Below are 17,359 nucleotides of genomic sequence, written 5' to 3' on the forward strand. Positions count from 1 at the left end.
CCATCCTGTCTTCCATCTGTTCTCCCGTCTCTGTCCCCACAGGCACCACCTTGTTTGAACCCGTAGTTCTCAACCAGGATCAAGCAGGGAGTTTTTTTCAAAAGTCAGATGCTTACCTGAGCACCCAGATGCTGGCGCTGTTCAGTCACCTCCTTTGAGGAGCCTCCCTCGAGTCACCTAATCAGAGCTATTCTTTCTTCCTCTGTGTCATTGTAGAACCTCATGTGTGTCTCTGTCACAATCTTGGTCGTATTTTTTTCTATTTTAGATTCATTGTATTATTTTTAAAATTCTATGTAAATTTATATGTCAGAATCAGCTCGTCAATGTCTAAAAACTCCAGCTGTTTTCACATAGGATTGTACTGAATCTATAGATCAATGTGGAGGAAACTGACATCCTGCTAATAGTGAGTCTTCACTATTCATAGATGGTAATACATCTATTCATGTATTTAAATATTCTTTAATTTTTCTCAGTGATTTTTTTTTTTTTTTTTTTGAGACAAGGTCTTGCTCCGCCACCCAGGCTGGATGGAGTGCAGTGGCATGATCTCCTAGGCTTAAGCGATTCTGTCGCCTCAGCCACCTGAGTAGCTAGGACTTCAGGCGTGCACCACCATGCCCGGCTAATTTTTGTATTTTTTATAGAGATGGGGTTTCACCTTGTTCAAGACCCAGGCTGGTCTCGAACTTCTGGGCTCAAGCCATCCGCCCACCTTGGCCTCCCAAAGTGCTGTGATTACCGACAGGAGCCACCATGCCCAGCCTCAGTTATGTTGTATAATCTTCAGTGTAGAAGTCTTACAAATCACTCATTAAACGTATGCCTAAATATTTCATGCTTTCCAAGGCTATTGTAAATGGGATTTATAAAATTTTAATTCTTCAGTTCTTTGTTGCTAGTATATTCATTTTTATATATCACTCTGGTATCCTTTAACCTTGCTCAATTCACTTATTAATTCTAGAAGGGTTGGGATTTTTTTTTTTTTAGATTCCATAGGATTGTCCACATAGACAATCATGTTACCTGTAATTAGAGAAGGTTTTACTTTTTCTTTCCAACCTTTTATGCCTTTTATTTCTTTTTCTTGCCTTAGACATTGCTAGGGGCTCCAGCACAATATTTCATAGATATGTTCAGAGCAGTTATCCTTTCATTGTTCCCTGTCTTAGGGGAAATCATTCAGTCTTTCACAATTATGTTGTTAGCTGTAGTTTTTTTCAGATTCACCCTTTGTCAAGTTGAAGAAGTTCCTATTCTTAGTTTGCTGAGAATTTTTATGATAAAGGAATATTAGTTTTGTCAAATGCTTCTTCTGCATCAATTGAGATGGTTATTTGATTTTCTCTTTTATTCTGTGGAGAATTATTAATACTTGATTGATTTTTTTTTTTTTTTTGAGATGAAGTCTCGCTATGTTGCCTGGGCTGGAATACAGTGGCAGTTCACAGGTGTGATCAGAGTGCACTACAGCCTCACATTCCTGGGCTCAAGTGATCCTCCTGCCTCAGCCTTTCAAGTAGCTGGGACTATAGACATTGATTTTTTAATGCTGAGTCAACCTTTCATTTGCTCATGCATATTCATTTTTTATATTGAGGATTCAATTTGCCAATATTTTGCTGAGAATTTTTGCATCTATGTTCATGAGGGATATTGGTCTGTATTCCCCCCCCACCCCCCGCTTTCCTTCCTTCTTTCGACAGAGTCTTGCTCTGACGCCCAGGCTGGAGTGCAGTGGTGCAATCTCGGCTCATGGCAGCCTCTGCCTGCTGGGTTCCAGCAATTCTCCTGCCTCAGCCTCATGGGTAGCTGGGATTACAGGTGCACGCCACCACGCCTGGCTAATTTTTGTATTTTTAGTAGAGACGGGGTTTCGCCATGTTGGCCAGGCTGGTCTCGAACTCCTGACCTCAGGTGATCCACCCACCTCAGCCTCCCAAAGTGCTGGGATTACAGGTGTGAGCCACTGCACCCAGCCTGTAATGTTTTTCTTAAACTGTTTTTGTCAGATCTTAGTATAAAGTTTTATTTTTTAACATTACAATTTAATTTTTGATCAAAAAATGCATAATTTAAAAATGCAATAGTGCTAGAAGGCTTATGGAACAATTAGAATTACTTTTAGCAACAAACAGCAGAAAAACCCAAAATATTTGTGCTTAAACAAGATATATATATATTTTCGTATAAAAGCAGACTAAAAGGAAGGTAGCCAAGCTGGGAGCAGCTCCACTGTGTCACTAAAGGCCCAGGCTCATTTTCTTTTCTGTTCATCCTTAAGGTCACTTCATACTCCAAGATGATTGCCAGAGCTCCATCCATCAGGTCCACATTCCAGGCCAACAGCAAGAGAAAGGAGAAGAAAAAGAAAAGGGTGTCTGCTCCTCACTTTTACAGAAGCTTTTCCAGAAGTCTCACGTGACTTTTCTATGTATGCTTCATTGGGCGTCATTTTGTCATATGGCTACGTCTAGCTGCAAGGAAGGCTGGGAAGCGTAATCTTTCAGCTGGGGATATTGCCCAGGATGCAGTTACTAAGGAAGAAGGAGAGGATGGATGTGGTATTATGCTGAGCAAAAGGAGCCAGGACACAAAAAGGGTACATGGTATATGATTCTAATTCATAGAGACAGAAAACAAGATCTAACTTATAGTGACAGAAAACTCATCATTGATTGCACACCAGGATGGAATGAGACAAAGTACAAGGAAACTTTTTGGGATAATGGAAATGTTCTGTGTTTTGATTGTGGTGATGGTTATATGAGTATATAAATTTGTCAAAATTCCTCCAAAAGTATACTTAAAATGGATGCATTTTTGCATATAAACTATACATCAATAAAGTTGGTTTCTCTAACTATGGAAAATCCCACTGCTGTAACATAACTACTCTTAAATTTTGTTCATTTTTCTTTGAGTCTTTATTTGCTCATTTTTACATAGATGACATTGGAATGCACGTACTGACTACGGATGTTCGCTTTTCTCACTTTACATCATAAAAATTTTTCATGCTGCTATATTAATCTTCATAACCATAATTTTTAAATGACTATATAATCCTTTGGGAATTTAAAATGTAATATATACAGACAGTTTTAAAAAAGTCAAAAGTACCAAATAATACACAGTGAAAGTAATTCTTCTCCCAGCTCCGGCCTTTAAGACCCTTTACTTGGTAGCTCACGCCTGTAAGCCCAGAACTTTGGGAGGCTGAGGTGGGTGGATCGCTTGAGCCTGGGAGTTCAAGACCAGCCTGGCCAACATGGTGAAACCTCTTCTCTACAAAAAAATACAAAAACTAGCTGGGCGAGGTGGCGTGTACCTGTAGTCCCAGTACCTAGGAGGCTGAGGTGGAATGATTGCTTGAGCCAGGAAGTGGAAGGATTGCTTGAGCCAGGAAGTCGAAGCTGCAGTGATCCGTGTTCATGCCCCTGCACTCCACCCTGGGTAACAGAGTGAGATCCTGTCTCAAAAAAAAAAAAGACCCTTTGTTTAGAAGCAGTGGCTATTCCGGGTTCTAAGATATACAACCAGCAATATTCTGTGCACATAAAGACTATACATGAAGATCGTTTCCTCTTCTTTCAGGCACAAATGAGGTAATACTAGATACAGTTGGCCCTCTGTATCTGAGAATTCCACATCTGTGGATTCAACCAACTGTGAATTGATAATATTTTAAAAACCCAATATAATAATAAATAATACAAATAAAAAACAACATAGTATAACAACCACTACATAGCATTTACACTGTATTGGGTATTATAAGTAATCTAGAGATGATTTAAAGTATACGGAGGATGTGCATAGGTTATATACAAATAGTATATACCATTTTATATAAGGGACTGGAGCACTTTCAGATTTTGGTATTTTTGCGTTGTTCCTGAACCAATCTCATGTGGATAGGGAGGGACGACAGTATTTGTTTTTTCATGTAATACATCCTGGACACTGTCTCATGTTCACACATTGAGACGGGCCCTATACTTTTTAACTACTGCCTAATACTCTATGGCATGGATGTTCTATAATTTATTGAACCAATAATTGGTAAACACTTAGGGTTTTCCCAGTTCTTTTTCTATTATACATGCCACAAGATGTGATGTTGAAGTTTTGAATCAGCTACCAAGTTACAATAGATGCTACTTTCTAAAGGAAGTGCTAGGCTGTATACAAAATTTACTACAAAAGAAATTTAAGACTGGTTACCTGACTGGTGAAACCTCTCAGTTACACTGAAGATATAAAAGAGTGGAGACAGGAGAAGATTGCAAAAGGATTTGTGAGGGCTTCCTCCTTTCCCTGAAGTCAAGAAAGGGGAATCCAACAGGTAGCTCAAGAAATGTCCTTGTTGCTCCTCCTGATCTGGAGGCCAGCTGCCAAGGTCATGGTGTGTGAACCCACCCACTTGATCTGTTTTTGAGGCCAAACCCCAACAAGATCTAGTACCAGCTGTCCTCAGAACACTGCCACTTGCTCAGAGAGAACCAGCCCTTCTAGCATCATTGGGAGCAAAGCAGAAACTCTCAAAGTCAAGTCATTGCCCATGAGGACAATATCCAACAGGTGCTTCTTGAACTTCAATGTGCATTGAAAGCACCTGGAGATCTTGCTAAATTGCAGCTCCTGGACCAGGAGAATCAGGAACTGAAGATTCTGCATTTCAGTCAAGCTTCCAGGTGACGCCAATGCTGCTGGTCTACAGACCAAACTTGGAATGTAGAGGACTTACAAATGCATCCCAAATAATACATTCCAAAGCCAAAGTCACTTTATAAAAACATTCTTTTGAGTTATCTCATTCATTCAGAATAATTGAGCTAGTGAAGATATTCTGAAAATTTGAAGAAGTAAATTATTTAAAAATTCTAAAACACAAGTCCCTTTATTTTATTTTTTTTGAAGGCTATGTATTTTCATTGCATGGAGTGAGAGAGGTTGACAAGAAAGGGGTTCTGTGAATCTACCTCAATAAAGAGAAAAGCATTATTTGAAATTTCTAGGTCTGTTTTTTTACTAAACTCAAGACCCTTGAAACAACTTGAAAATGCCTAATTCTCTCCCATAGGCTACAGTGCTACAGCTGATTTTTCATGCTAATAACAGCCATTTTTAGGGGTTTTTTTTTAAAAAAAAGCTCTCCTTTATTGTGTTGTCATGTATACATTGAATAAATGAGCAAATAGTTGAGTTCCTTTGCTTATAAATTAGTTCCCTCATAAATGGCACAAAAGTAAGCTTTGGTTCCATCACTAAGTTGTTACAAAGTCCGTGCACTGTCCAGATGAATGACAGTTTTCTAAGACCTGAGCCAGCCTGGCACCAGTTTCCTTCCCATGCCCCACATGCCCAAGAATTAGCCAGGGCTGGGGGAGTGTGTTCTCCTGAACAAGGCTGAGCAATCATTTTCGCTGCCCCTGCAAAGACAGCTGGTAAGAGCCTGCTTATTATCACCTCCCCCTGCCTGTGCGGGGGTGCGGGTGGGTGAGGAGGGTTGGCAGGGAAGTGAAGAGGCTGCTTCTGGAGCCTGCTAGGTAAATTACTGTGTGGTTTCTCCCTGAGTCATCAGGGCAGGGATGAGGCTGGAGGAGCGGGGTTTTCCTACCAGTATTTGTGTTTTCTTTAGGTGTGAGAGGACATAAATGGCTCTGGCAACCAGGCCCACAGCTGCTGCCTCATTTGCATGATGATTTACACGGCTAAGGCTTGGACGCTCAAGGGTAGGCATTTTTCTAAGTTGTTTAGGCAGACTCATCCTTTATGCATATATATATATATGCAAGTAAGGAGTTGTTGGGGGTGAAGAAGGATCGGGGAACTCTGTTTTTGGCTGTTTCCTCATTTCTGCATTTCCACCAGCGGTGCCAGCTGCTGATGTCATCCTAGCTGTGAAGTTGCCGCATCGAACCACAGCCTACCTTACGAAGAGCTTTCTGTGGGGCTCTTGGAGTTAGAGAGGAAGGACGTGAAGAGAACTAGTGAGCACAGCCTTGGCTTTTGAGGAACTGACAGGCAGGAGCAGAAGCAAATACAGATCCTGAGAACCCTCATGAAGGAGCTTCTGTGCAAATGGGTGTAGAGGGCACCAGGGTGGTGACCACGTAGAAAACTTGGGTGCTATGGCCTGGGGAAAAGCAGAGATGAATTCACTGTCGCCTCTAGGTCTCAATTTCCTCCTGGTACAGTGAGACTAATAATACCTACCTTGCTCAGTTGCTTTGAGGATTAAATAAGATCATGAATGCAAAATGCCTAGAACAGTGTCTGGCTCTAAGTGGTATCTGTCATAACATCAATTATTATTAATAAGATGAAACCATGGAGCAACCAAGATCCTGTCTTGCATATCCTACTTCTTTGCTGCCTTTTCCTTTGTGAGAAAAGCCTGCCTTGAGCTCCCTTACTCCTTCCAACCTTGGGTTCTCTTTGGGATCTGCAATATCAACAAATGGCTGGACAGACTGCAAGGTGCCATCTGTGGCCCCCAAACAGGACAGGCCAAGGTGTGACTGAGTAGCTCACTTGAGGGTAAAACCTGGGACTTCACCCTCAGGGACAGCATAACTTCCCACTCTGCAACCAGCAGGTTGTAATGAGTTGGGAATTTGGGGCTCCACGGTAGAGTAGAAAGAGCGCAGAACCAAACTGGTTTCAAATCTCGGCTCTGTCACCAGATGTATGACTTTGAGCAAGTTGTTTAACCTCTTTGTGCCTCGGTTTCTTGATCTGTCAAATGGGGATGATAATAGTACCCACCTCATAGGGATGTTGTGTGAATCAAAAGTGTTAACACATACAGTTGTCTCTCAGTATCTTCGGGGGATTGGTTTCTTCGGGTAAAGAGAACCCAAATACTGGCAGGAAAACCTCGCTCCTCCAACCTCATCCCTGCCCTGATGACTCAGGGAGAAACCACACAGTAATTTACCTAGCAGTCTTCATGGACATCAAAATCCAAAGACGCTCAAGTCCCTGACATAAAATGGCTTAGTATTTACATTAACTTATGCACATCCTCCTGTATACTTTAAATCAACTCCAGATTACTTATAATTCCTAATACAATGTAAATGCTATGTAAATAGTTGTTATACTTTATTGTTTAGGGAATAATGACAAGAAAAAATGTAGATATTCAGTACAGATGTTTGGTTTTTTAAAAATATTTTCTATCCACTGTTGGTTGAACCCACAGACATGGAGGACTGAATGTATGAAGTACTTGGAACTGTACCTGGCCTAGAGTAAACCCAAGACAAATGATCAAATTTGGCTTTTGATCATTTTTGATTGGGGGGTGACTAGGGTGTGAAGGGTGTGTGGCCAGAGGACTGAGGACAGCCGGGTGGGCAGGCAGAGACCTCCACTTGCCATGGTTTATGCGTCTTTAAGGAAGGAAAGGACAAAGATGGTGGCTGGGATGGAGAACGACGCGCTTGTGCAAAGTCAAACAAACCTCCCAAGGACTCTCACTAATATCCTAGGAGCTTCCACAGGATCTCAGGGCTCTGCCCAGGCCACCATCGCCTCATCCTGCAGAGGGAGGATGGCTTGCGTCTGCGTGACCCTTCTGTGAACCAGGCCTGCCAGCTGCAGCCTGTGCCGCCCAGCCCTGCTGGCCTGCTCCTCCTCGGGTACATTGGTGCATGAACCTTGCCCTGGGGATGTCTGACGTCTCTATCATTATTTTTCCTTCTTTCCATTTCTGCTTTGCTTAAAAAAACTTGCTGAATGATATGTATTAATATTTGATAAGCCATCTTAGGTTATTCCTGGAATAGGCAGAGAATAAAGAAATAAACCACCTAGTTCCTAGAGTTTTTAACTTTCTTAAAGTTTTTATAGCAGTGGTTTTCAAATTCATTTTTTTCAGAGGATCCCCCTTTTAAAACATGAAATCTTTTCTAGAAACCCTAACATATGTAAACAGCCTGATGAGGTTAAAGCAGGGAAAAGGACCTCAGCACCCACTTGCTGCTCACCCCCCGGCCACTCCCTGCCTGCCTTGCCTACCCCCTTGTCCCCCAAGCTGTCTTTACCAAGTCCTGTCTCTGAGGGGCACTGTTTGTAAACCATGAGTCCTTTCCATGGAAATCACACTGCAATGTTTGGTATGTCATTTTGGTGCAAAAATAAGGAAGTGAGATGGTTTCCTATGACCTTTTGGACAATTTCCTAATTATTGCTGCTAAACAGCAATATCTATATCTGCTACATCTATGTCTGCTATATAGACATAAACTGCTAAAGAATGAATATTAGTTAACCTCTAACAGGAAATAACAAAATGAACAAAAACAAAAGTCCTGTTTACCTTTCTATTACAGAAGATAATCATTTGTGAGTTTAAGTAACAATTGAGCTTTAATTATCACTGACAGAATGAAAACAAATAACAGCTAGATGGAGATCTTCAATGTGAAATACAAACAAAATACAATTCAAAAGTAGTTTAGAAACCGAGTTTTAACTAATAATTAACACAACCTCTACATCAGCTACCCCCAGTCTCCCCCAATACAGGGAATTCTCCATTCCTCAAATTGTCTCTACTTTCCCATCCTTTCACGTTTAACCCGCTTCTCAAATCCCAGCTCCTTCGTGAAGCCTCGTGTGGTCTACCTAGTCCAAGCCCAGTGGCACTTTATTAAATACAGTCTTCTCTATCTTAGGGTGTGGGCTTAGTCCCCTCAGTGAGGGGGCTGACGTGGCATCTGGGCCACTTTCACACAGTGGTCAGCCCCGCCGAGCACAGTGGACACCCAACCACTGCTCCTTCCATTCTCTCTCTCATTCTCCCTGGTACTCAAGACGGTGCTGCTTCTGAAAGGGTTAAACTTTATATGACTGTGTTGGTAGAAAGACAAATACATTAAATTCTCTTTCAACATCAAGTTCATTTTTTCTGATCTTAAAAGAAATTAAAATATTTACATAGGCCCCTAAAAGCATGATAGGCCCTTGGCGATGCTACTGTGCACGTATATAAAGCTGCCACTTTACTAGCTATGTGGACTTGGGCAATTTACTTAACCACTCTGGGCTTTAGTTTTCTCATTTGTAAAATGGGGATAATGATAGCACCCAATTCGCAGAATTAAATGTCAGCTATGACTTGCCTGCATTGCAAAGTTAAAAATAGGGAAACACAAAGGATAATATCTTCTTGATTTCTTTTTATGCTCTGATCCAATATCAAATCTAGCTTTTCAACTTATTTTTGGCAAACATAAACTTCCTATTTCAAAGGAAAAGCACTAGAAAGAACAAATGAAACCAAACCAAAAGCTCTTCCGAGACATCCAGGACTCTTGCCAAACAGCAACTTGATGAGTTCACAGTAAATGAATCAGAGACATATGGTTTAGATTCCCCACTCAAAGTCCTCAGGGGGAAACAGGAAGGCCGAGGACTCCAGAGAGCAGCTGGCCGTGTCAGCCCCACTCTGCCAGCTGAGCAAGAGATTACGATGCCCTGGAGCCCCTCAGGCATCTCCCGGATGATCCTTTCCCCTGGGCTCAACTCACGTTTCTCATTTGACTCTGTCTTCCCCCAGAAGGAAGATGTCACCCAGGAACCCTAACTGGAAACCGGACAGTTACCAGGGCACCCAAAACCCAATATTTGGTTATTACTTCATCCTTGACCTTCATTCCATTCATTCCCAGCTGCAGACAGTAGGATTTCTAAGGAAGAGTTAAGAGGGTAGAGGTGGTGGACTGTCTCTCTGTGATTGTTGTTTTCCAGGAACTCAGCTTGTTGCCAGGCAGATGTCACACACTAGAATGTTCCCACTGACCAGCAAGGAAACTCTGGAATGACTCATGTGAGGACCTGCCCCAGGAAAGGGAGGGTTATGGCCTAAAACCACACCACCCCCTCATTGTATCAAACTCCATCCTTTTCAATGACAACTTCAGCCCCTCCCCTTCCCCCACCAGGAAGCCTTCCTAGATGAACCAGAAGCACTGTCTACCCCAAGCCACCCTCACACCTCCAACACTTCATTTGCATATGTGGTTAGCTTTTTAGTCATATCAGAGCAATCTGTGAACAGCTTCAGCAGGGGGCCCTCTGGCAGAATTGAATAAATTGGATGGTTAAAGACCCGATTGAGGCCAGGTTTGTTGGCTCACTCCTGCAATCCCAGCGCTTTGGGAGGCCTAGGAGGGAGGATTGATTGAGCACAGGAGTTTGAGATCAGCTCCAGGCAACATGATGAGATCCCCATCTCTAAAATATAAAATAAAAATTAGCCAGGTGTGGTGGCAGGCACCTGTAGTCCCAACTACTCAGAAGACTGAGGTGGGAGGATCGCTTGAACCCCAGAGTTCGAGCCTGCTATGAGCCATGATTGTGCCACTGCACTCCAGCCTGGGCAACAGAGTGAGACCCTGTCTCAAAAATTAAAAATATATACATATGACTGAGAGCCAGCTTGGTAAAGCCTTCAGAGCCAATGTGCCCGGCAGTCCGTCAACACACATGGAATGATTGCGCACTGGGGAACTGCAGTGCAAGACAGAGATGTGGAGGAAAGACTTGACTCTCAGAGATAGAAAAGTCAGGAAAGACACAAATAAAAACCCCAAAGAACTCCCAGACACAGACCTCTACAAACTGACTTGTTAACCTTTTGGGCCCGATCACAGCAGAAGCAAGGGCTCCACACCATATGAACCTGGGTCAAGGCTAGGGTGCTGGGGCCGGGTTCTTCTCCTCTGCTCAAGCAGGCTTTATATGGAGCACACTCTCTCCAGGACACAAAACAAGAACCATGCCCCTTCCACCCTGGCCCCCCCTTACCCTCTCAGAAGGGGCTCCCTGGCCTAGCAGAGAGCAAAAGGCTACAGGTTTCACCACTGAAAGCTGGGCACCGCCCGCCCCAAAGCAGAGAAGTGGAGGAGAGGACACTAGGTAGCTGCGCTAGCAGGGTTGTGCATGAAGCCAGCACCTGAGAGAAGACAGGAGGGAGGCAGAATTGAAGCCAGAGGCTGTGGTTTTTGGTGGTCACTATGGCCCACTCTAATTACTATGCACCAGGCGAGAGTCTGTGCTGGGTGCTCCTGAACATACAGATATGCAAGACACGGCCCTTGGGGGTGGGATGTCCTATAGGAGAAATTAGCCAAAAACACAAGGCTGCCTGCATTGAATGCCAAGTGATGGACACACACGATAAGTGTCAGAGGAAAAGAAACAATATTTACTGAGTACTTACTATGTGTTAAAGCACCTCTAAATGGTTTAGATGTATTTAATTTTTCCAACAGCCCATGAAGTGATTACTGGTATTATTTCCACTTTATGGATGAGAAAATTGAGGCTCAAAGAGTCTTAAGACACTTGCTTGGTGTCACACAATTTTTCATGGTAGATTCAGATTTTCAACTCAAAATTCTACCTCTCCAAGTGCGCGCGCGCGGACCCACGCACATGCATGGTTTTCTTGATGGGAGAGGATTTTGGGAAAGAGAGGTGACACCAGGCACGGGACTCTGGCTCCTACGCATAACTTATTTTTGACACATAGAGGGAACTTCGACGGCTACGTTTTCAAGCAGAGGGATGTCTTCTAACGAAGAGTTCATTTTTGATGTTTAGTTGTGCAGTCGTTAAGTCTGCGAGTTGCGATCCTGCTTCAGTTGTGCTGTGGGAGCGCAGTGGCCCAGGACTGGCTGGCCCGGCTGGGGAGGAGCCCAGGGAAACCGGAAGGGAGGGCGGGGGAGAGGAGAAGCAGCTGTCCCCGGGCTGCCTGGGAGTCACTGGGGAGTCCTAGCCCGCCCTTGGGCCTAGGGCTCCCTGATGCGGCCTCCACTCTTCGCAGGGCCAAGAGGCGAGGAAGGAGGAGGGAGGGAAGAGGGAAGTTGGGGAGTGGGAGAGCGTCCTCCGCGACCGCTTGGGTCCTCCGCGGGGCAGCCTCGGGGAGGGTGGCTGCAGGGCCCGGAGTCGCCTGGATCGCAGCGCCATCTCGTGGCTGCTGGCAGGTCTGCCTTGGGCCCTCTGGGCGCACATAGGAAACAGGAGCTCTTCCCATCAGTGACAGGTGCCCGCCGGCCCGCAGTGAGTCCCAGGGGGCTTTCTCCTGCGTCAGGGAGCCAGGAGGGGAAGGGGGCATGGGTGCTGGGACCAGATTTCCCTGGCTCTGTGCTCCTGGATAAGGACTGATTGTCAAGAGTGGGCTTCCAGTTCTACCCCAGGCCCTGAGGGCCTTGTCCTTTTGCTGGGAGCCCCCACCGTTCTCCCCTACTCCCTCCTGTCTTCTCAAACGATAGCATAATGGAAGAAATCATCCTTAGAGTATGCAGGCCAGAACCCTGCCCCGTTGCGTAAGAGCTGTTGTCCCCGCGTCTCTCTGAGCCTCAACGGTCTTATCTGTTAAAGGGCATAATAACGCCAGGAGAAGAATACATTGTAAAGCCTCTAGCACAGTGCCTTCAAGTAGTAGGAACTTAATCCATCCTTGAAGGCGACATCATTGTCAGTGGTTACAACAGGTCTCAATGTTGAGGAAGCTCATGCTTAGCAGATGGTAGGTGCCCTGGGAATATTGCGAACTAGTAGCGATGTCTTCTTAGCTCCAGCCCAAGAATGGGACAGTCCTAGTGCTAGATGTTTGCCTAGTTTCATAGATGATAACAATCCAGCTGGTCTTGCAAACCTAGTAAAAATAGCTGTCTATTCTACCCACCAGCCCAGGAGAATGCTCCAGTGTCACCAGTGACTCCTGCTCCCACATCTGCCTACAGGAAGCCCTCTTGGAACAAAAGCGTCTCACTTCTGGGAGGCATCAAGGTAGTGAGGGGAGAGGGCAGTGGTGTGGGTTACACAGACCTGGGGCTCCCTTACCAGGTGAGGACCTGGAGCAGGCCACTAACCTCTCCAAACCACATGTTTGTCATCTGTAAATCAGGGATATTATTATACTTCCCACCTCTTTAGGCTTGTATGGAATTGAATGCGATTATTAACGTAAAACACTTAGCACGGTGGTTTTAGTGTGCATCAGCATCACCTGAGGATTTATTAAAATATGAGTTGCTGGGCCCCACCTCAAGTTTCTGAAGCAGTAGGACCGTGGTGTGGCTCCATAATTTATTTGCACTTCTAATTTGCATCTCGGGGGATGTTGGTGCAATCTGTCCAGGAACCAGGCTTTGAGAAGGACTAATCTAGCACATACTAGATCTGCAATGAATTTTTTTTATTATACTTTAAGTTTTAGGGTACATGTGCACAACATGCAGGTTTGTTACGTATGTATACATGTGCCATGTTGGTGTGCTGCACCCAGTAACTCATCATTTAACATTAGGTATATCTCCAAATGCTATCCCTCCCCCCTCCCCCCACCCCACAATAGGCCCCAGTGTGTGATGTTCCCCTTCCTGTGTCCACATGTTCTCATTGTTCAATTCCCACCTATGAGTGAGAACATGCGGTGTTTGGTTTTTTGTCCTTGCGATAGTTTGCTGAGAATGATGGTTTCCAGCTTCATCCATGTCCCTACAAAGGACATGAACTCATCATTTTTTTATGGCTGCATAGTATTCCATGGTGTATATGTGCCACATTTTCTTAATCCAGTCTGTTATTGTTGGACATTTGGGTTGGTTCCAAGTCTTTGCTATTATGAATAGTGCCGCAATAAACATACGTGTGCATGTGTCTTTATAGCAGCATGATTTATAATCCTTTGGGTATATACCCAGTAATGGGATGGCTGGGTCAAATGGTATTTCTAGTTCTAGATCCCTGAGGAATCGCCACACTGACTTCCACAATGGCTGAACTAGTTTACAGTCCCACCAACAGTGTAAAAGTGTTCCTATTTCTCCACATCCTCTCCAGCACCTGTTGTTTCCTGACTTTTTAATGATCGCCATTCTAACTGGTGTGAGATGGTATCTCACTGTGGTTTTGATTTGCATTTCTCTGATGGCCAGTGATGATGAGCATTTTTTCATGTGTCTGTTGGCTGCATAAATGTCTTCTTTTGAGAAGTGTCTGTTCATATCCTTCACCCACTTTTTGATGAGGTTGTTTTTTTCTTGTAAATTTGTGTGAGTTCATTGTAGATTCTGGATATTTGCCCTTTGTCAGATGAGTAGATTGCAAAAATTTTCTCCCATTCTGTAGGTTGCCTGTTCACTCTGATGGTAGTTTCTTTTGCTGTGCAGAAGCTCTTTAGTTTAATTAGATCCCATTTGTCAATTTTGGCTTTTGTTACTATTGCTTTTGGTGTTTTAGACATGAAGTCTTTGCCCATGCCTATGTCCTGAATGGTATTGCCTAGGTTTTCTTCTAGGGTTTTTATGGTTTTAGGTCTAACATTTAAGTCTTTAATCCATCTTGAATTAATTTTTGTATAAGGTGTAAGGAAGGGATCCAGTTTCAGCTTTCTATATATGGCTAGCCAGTTTTGCCAGCATCATTTGTTAAATAGGGAATCGTTTCCCCGTTTCTTGTTTTTGTCAGGTTTGTCAAAGATCAGATGGTTGTAGATATGCAGCATTATTTCTGAGGGCTCTGTTCTGTTCCATTGATCTATATCTCTGTTTTGGTACCAGTACCATGCTGTTTTGGTTACTGTAGCCTTGTAGCATAGTTTGAAGTCAGGTAGCGTGATGCCTCCAGCTTTGTTCTTTTGGCTGAGGATTGACTTGGCGATGCAGGCTCTTTTTTGGTTCCATATGAACTTTAAAGTCGTTTTTTCCAATTCTGTGAAGAAAGTCATTGGTAGCTTGATGGGGATGGCATTGAATCTATAAATTACCTTGGGCAGTATGGCCATTTTCACGATATTGATTCTTCCTACTGATGAGCATGGAATGTTCTTCCATTTGTTTGTATCCTTTTTTATTTCATTGAGCAGTGGTTTGTAGTTCTCCTTAAAGAGGTCCTTCACATCCCTTGTAAGTTGGATTCCTAGGTATTTTATTCTCTTTGAAGCAGTTGTGAATGGGAATTCATTCATGATTTGGCTCTCTGTTTGTCTGTTATTGGTGTATAAGAATGCTTGTGATTTTTGCACATTGATTTTGTATCCTGAGACTTTGCTGAAGTTGCCTATCAGATTAAGGAGATTTTGGGCTGAGACGATGGGGTTTTCCAGATGTACAATTATGTCATCTGCAAACAGGGACGATTTGACTTCCTCTTTTCCTCATTGAATACTCTTTATTTCCTTCTCCTGCCTGATTGCCCTGGCCAGAACTTCCAACACTATGTTGAATAGGAGTGGTGAGAGAGGGCATCCCTCTCTTGTGCCAGTTTTCAAAGGGAATCCTTCCAGTTTTTGCCCATTCAGTATGATATTGGCTGTGGGTCTGTCATAGATAGCTCTTATTGTTTTGAGATATGTCCCATCAATACCTAATTTATTGAGAGTTTTTAGCATGAAGGGTTGTTGAATTTTGTCAAAGGCCTTTCTGCGTCTATTGAGATACTCATATGGTTTTTGTCATTGGTTCTGTTTATATGCTGGTTTATGTTTATTGATTTGCATATGTTGAACCAGCCTTGCATCCCAGGGATGAAACCCACTTGATCATGGTGGATAAGCTTTTTGATGTGTTGCTGGATTCGGTTTGCCAGTATTTTATTGAGGATTTTTGCATCGATGTTCATCAGGGATATTGGTCTAAAATTCTCTTTTGTTGTTGTGTCTCTGCCAGGCTTTGGTATCAGGATGATGCTGGCCTCATAAAATGAGTTAGGGAGGATTCCCTCTTTTTCTATTGATTGGAATAGTTTCAGAAGGAATGGTACCAGCTCCTCCTTGTACCTCTGGTAGAATTCGGCTGTGAATCCATCTGGTCCTGGATGTTTTTTGGTTGGTAAGCTATTAATTATTGCCTCAATTTCAGAGTCTGTTATTGGTCTATTCAGAGATTCAACTTCTTCCTGGTTTAGTCTTGGGAGGGTGTATGTGTTGAGGAATTTATCCATTTCTTCTAGATTATCTAGTTTATTTGCATAGAGGTGTTTATAGTATTCTCTGATGGTAGTTTGTATTTCTGTGAGATCGGTGGTGATATCCCCTTTATCATTTTTTATTGAGTCTATTTGATTCTTCTCTCTTTTCTTCTTCATTAATCTTGCTAGCGGTCTATCAATTTTGTTGATCTTTTCAAAAAAAAAAACAGCTCCTGGATTCATTGATTTTTTGAAGGGTTTTTTTTGTCTCTATTTCCTTCAGTTCTGCTCTGATCTTAGTTATTTCTTGCCTTCTGCTAGCTTTTGAATGTGTTTGCTCTTGCTTCTCTAGTTATTTTAATTGTGATGTTAGGGTGTCAATTTTAGATCTTTCCTGCTTTCTCTTGTGGGCATTTAGTGCTATAAATTTCCCTCTACACACTGCTTTGAATGTGTCCCAGAGATTCTGGTATGCTGTGTCTTTGTTCTCATTGGTTTCAAAGAACATCTTTATTTCTGCCTTCATTTTGTTATGTACCCAGTAGTTATTCAGGAGCAGGTTGTTCAGTTTCCATGTAGTTGAGCGGTTTTGAGTGAGTTTCTTAATCCTGAGTTCTAGTTTGATTGCACTGTGGTCTGAGAGACAATTTGTTATAATTTCTGTTCTTTTACATTTGCTGAGGAGTGCTTTACTTCCAACTATGTGGTCAATTTTGGAATAAGTGTGGTGTGGTGCTGAGAAGAATGTATATTCTGTTGATTTGGGGTGGAGAGTTCTGTAGATGTCTATTAGGTCTGCCTGGTGCAGAGCTGAGTTCAATTCCTGAATATCCTTGTTAACTTTCTGTCTCGTTGATCTGTCTAATGTTGACAGTGGGGTGTTAAAGTCTCCCATTATTATTGTGTGGGAGTCTAAGTCTCTTTGTAGGTCACTCAGGACTTGCTTTATGAATCTGGGTGCTCCTGTATTGGGTGCATATATATTTAGGATAGTTAGCTCTTCTTGTTGAATTGATCCCTTTACCATTATGTAATGGCCTTCTTTGTCTCTTTTGATCTTTGTTGGTTTGAAGTCTGTTTTATCAGAGACTAGGATTGCAACCCCTGCCTTTTTTTGTTTTCCATTTGCTTGGTAGATCTTCCTCCATCCCCTTATTTTGAGCCTATGTGTGTCTCTGCACGTGAGATGGGTGCAGCATCTGAATACAGCATTCCTGAATACAGCACACTGATGGGTCTTGACTCTTTATCTAATTTGCCAGTCTGTGTCTTTTAATTGAAGCATTTAGCCCATTTACATTTAAGGTTAATATTGTTATGTGTGAATTTGATCCTGTCATTATGACGTTAGCTGGTTATTTTGCTTGTTAGTTGATGCAGTTTCTTCCTAGCCTCAATGGTTTTTACAATTTGGCAT

The 17,359-nt window shown here is 43.0% G+C and overlaps 2 long non-coding RNA genes across 3 annotated transcripts in view; one reads left to right on the forward strand and one right to left on the reverse strand.

Annotated features, from left to right (window-relative positions):
* Positions 1-2,261: 2,261 nt before the first annotated feature.
* Positions 2,262-9,763, reverse strand: LOC129528803 (uncharacterized). Of its 2 annotated transcripts, none has more exons than XR_008674089.2 (3): positions 9,672-9,763; positions 3,338-3,478; positions 2,262-2,543 (listed from the first exon to the last, which is right to left on the reverse strand). It is a non-coding gene; the product is annotated as an uncharacterized lncRNA (long non-coding RNA). The 2 variants fall into 2 exon arrangements; XR_008674090.2 differs by having other exon boundaries at positions 9,660-9,760.
* A 1,986-nt stretch (positions 9,764-11,749) lies between these two features.
* Positions 11,750-17,359, forward strand: part of LOC134758942 (uncharacterized) — a 30,241-nt gene continuing 24,631 nt past the window's right edge. The window contains exons 1-2 of the long non-coding RNA XR_010134735.1: positions 11,750-12,087; positions 12,719-12,819. This is a non-coding gene — a long non-coding RNA (uncharacterized lncRNA). The remainder of the gene's footprint in view (positions 12,088-12,718; positions 12,820-17,359) is intronic.

The sequence above is a fragment of the Gorilla gorilla genome, chromosome 1 (genome assembly GCF_029281585.2).
Source record: "Gorilla gorilla gorilla isolate KB3781 chromosome 1, NHGRI_mGorGor1-v2.1_pri, whole genome shotgun sequence".
In the NCBI taxonomy this organism is placed as follows: Eukaryota; Metazoa; Chordata; class Mammalia; order Primates; family Hominidae; genus Gorilla; species Gorilla gorilla.